Source organism: Grammomys surdaster, unplaced genomic scaffold (assembly GCF_004785775.1).
Source record: "Grammomys surdaster isolate TR1022 unplaced genomic scaffold, NIH_TR_1.0 132864, whole genome shotgun sequence".
Classification (NCBI taxonomy): Eukaryota; Metazoa; Chordata; class Mammalia; order Rodentia; family Muridae; genus Grammomys; species Grammomys surdaster.
The window spans coordinates 1-2,724 of NW_021622164.1; the positions used below are offsets into that span (position 1 = coordinate 1).

Consider the following 2,724-nt stretch of genomic DNA (forward strand, 5'->3'; position numbering starts at 1 on the left):
CATCCTTCCTTACCTGAACAACTCTTTCATGTTGTCATAGGAAAAGTGGGCACCATTCATGTAGAGATGCTGGAGATGGTTGAGTTTGGAGAATTGAGAAAGGAATTTGACAGCACACTTCTTTACATCTGTCATTGTATCTACGACACTAAATTCAAAGTCGATTTGATTTAGCTCAAATTTGAGAAGATGTCTCATCTGTCTAAGGAAAGGTGCAAACAAAAATAGGAAGGACAGGACTTGCTTTGTGTGTACTTCCAATTCCTCAATATAGTTTGGCTGGAAAATGTTCAAGACCTCTATGATAATCTCTGGGGGCAAGTCAAAAATTGTCATCTTCAGACAGATTAGCTGGACAGAGTCTTTCTTCTTTTGGGCCCACTGGAGCAAGCATTTTTGGTGTTTGTTCAGAGAGAAGAAGAGGCTCAGGTTAGTGACCACCTGTAAAGGCTGCCTCAGTGCAGGAATGCTCTCTGGAACTTGCTTTTTGCTCAAAATATGTGCTGAGCAGACTCCATTCTCTCTTCCAGCCCATATATCCCAGAAATCCTGATGCACATCTCTGAAGTCCAAAACTTGAAGTTTCCCCCTTCTGTGAAAGAAAAAGGCAATGTTTCATAATGTAAAACAGGAACCAACATGGTGTCATCTTGAATCCTATTTGTCTAAGATCAGCTCTAAGAAAGCACTGCACACCAGGCAATCAAGGACACTGCATGAGGTGCATCTGGCAACATGCCCCACTTCCCCGCATTCAGTTGCTCTTGATTGTGTCTCTTCCATATGTAGTGACTGTACAAAGCCAGGGAAGGGCTTTTCCTACTATGGCTAGTTGTAGTCTGAGCTGTCCTCCACCTATGTCATTTAGATCAGTTTTCAACTTTAATTGTAGTTCCACAGACCACCAAATCAATGACACCATTAGCTTCTGTTCTGTTTGATCCCATTTTTCCTTCCCTCATATGTGTATTTCTTACCACTAACTCTATGATTCCCCTCTAGCCTACTTGGACATTGCTTACATGAGAAGATTGTTCTCTGTCAGCATTTTTTCTATGCCAGCCAGCACAGCTTGCATCATCTCCACATTGTCAGGTTTCAGCAATGGTCCCACAGGGAGGTAGGGAAAGGGCCAGGCTACCACCATTGCTTTCAATATCTCTGTGTGTCTGCCATTGAAGGCCTCTTTGAAGAGGTGTGGGAAGAGCATATCAGGTAGTTCCTACAGATCAGAGAAGTCTATGGCATCATTCTTCAGCAGCTGTTCCAGTGCAAGGTGTCTGAATGTGGGAGGGTTGTAGGTACTCATCCTGATAGATATTCAGTAAGAAAGAACCTGTGGAAGCATTTAGGTGTAAGGAGCCGCCATTAGAAGATGGCGCTTGTTTCTTCTGTTTGAGGTGGAAAACAACTTCATTCAGGGTCGTAAACACCTGCTGTGAGCCTGCGTATCTTTCAGACGCAGCTCCTCACCCTCCCAAGCAGTATGCAAATGAAGTTCTGCAAGAAGCACCAATTAGACACTTATACACAGTTGTGATAACTATTTAAGCAGCACCCATTTCAGGCTTGGGGTCTTTCGCTTTACAATCAATGGTGTGTTCCCCAATAAAGTGTGTGAGGAAGGATCCTGTTGTTGCGTCATCCTTGCTGGCGAGGCGGGCGGGACAAGTGGTGCCAAAACCCGGGAAGATTTACATCACAAGGCACCAGCGAAGACCCCCGACTTAGCTACGGGAAGATTCAGAACTGATCGCACGGGAACGGCGGTACCGGTAAGCCCCTGACAAAGAAAAAGACATGCTGGTTCTATGAGTTCATCCAGTGGCTGCTGCAGTCATACTACTGTTTGTTTTCGTTGTCGTTTAGGTGATTTGTTACTGCTTGAATTGCCATCGCCCAGGGCACGAGTGCATCTATTGGGAGTAGCTTTCTGACAGAGGCTGTAAGGCAGGGGTATATAACCTCGCAAGCTGACCTGTGTATCAGTCTCTTGTAGATAAAAGAGCAACATGGGAGTTGGACACTCTGTGCCTGTTATTAGAGCCTTGCAGGAGCTTTTGAAAGAACGAAGGCTGAAAGTATCAGAAACTACATTAAAATGCTTCTTTGATGAAATAGATCGGATAGCTCCATGGTTTGCTCCAACGGGGTCACTAACCATTGGCAGTTGGGAGAAATTAGGGAGAGATATTGAGAGAGAAGCAGAAAAAAGAAAGCTAAAAGCAGGGACAAAGCCACTATGGAAACTAGTTAAAGCGTGTAGTCAAGACCAACGCTGTGAGAAGACAGTATGTGAAGGGCAGCAGACACTGGCTGAGCATCAAGACAGCATGTCAGAAACAGAAAAAGGAGATGAGTCGGGGCCCATGCCCAAAATGAAATAGAGGAAAAATTAGGGGCATGAAGGGAAAAGAGCTCTAAAAAGGAAAACATAAGGATCTGGATGCAGAGCGAGCACAAAGTAACATCTAACTGCCTCTACAAGAGTTTGAACTTTTAGATAAAGTCAAGGTCCTCAACAAAAGAGGAGATAAAGTTCCCAGGTGAACTGGGATAATTAAGTCCGCGGGATGCAGCTATTTTGCTCTTCTCTGTAGATAAAGAGAGAGCAGGCAAGTTCGTGGTGTAGTGAACCAAAAGTGAATCTTTGGGAGGAATTTAGTTATGGGCACTGCTCAGTCACACCCAATTTTTTGGCTCCTCAGGAGCTGCTTTTATCAA

General features: G+C 44.5%; 1 pseudogene; it reads right to left on the bottom strand.

Moving 5' to 3' along the window:
- Nucleotides 1-9: 9 nt before the first annotated feature.
- Nucleotides 10-1,309, bottom strand: LOC114615692 (annotated as a pseudogene).
- Nucleotides 1,310-2,724: the final 1,415 nt, after the last annotated feature.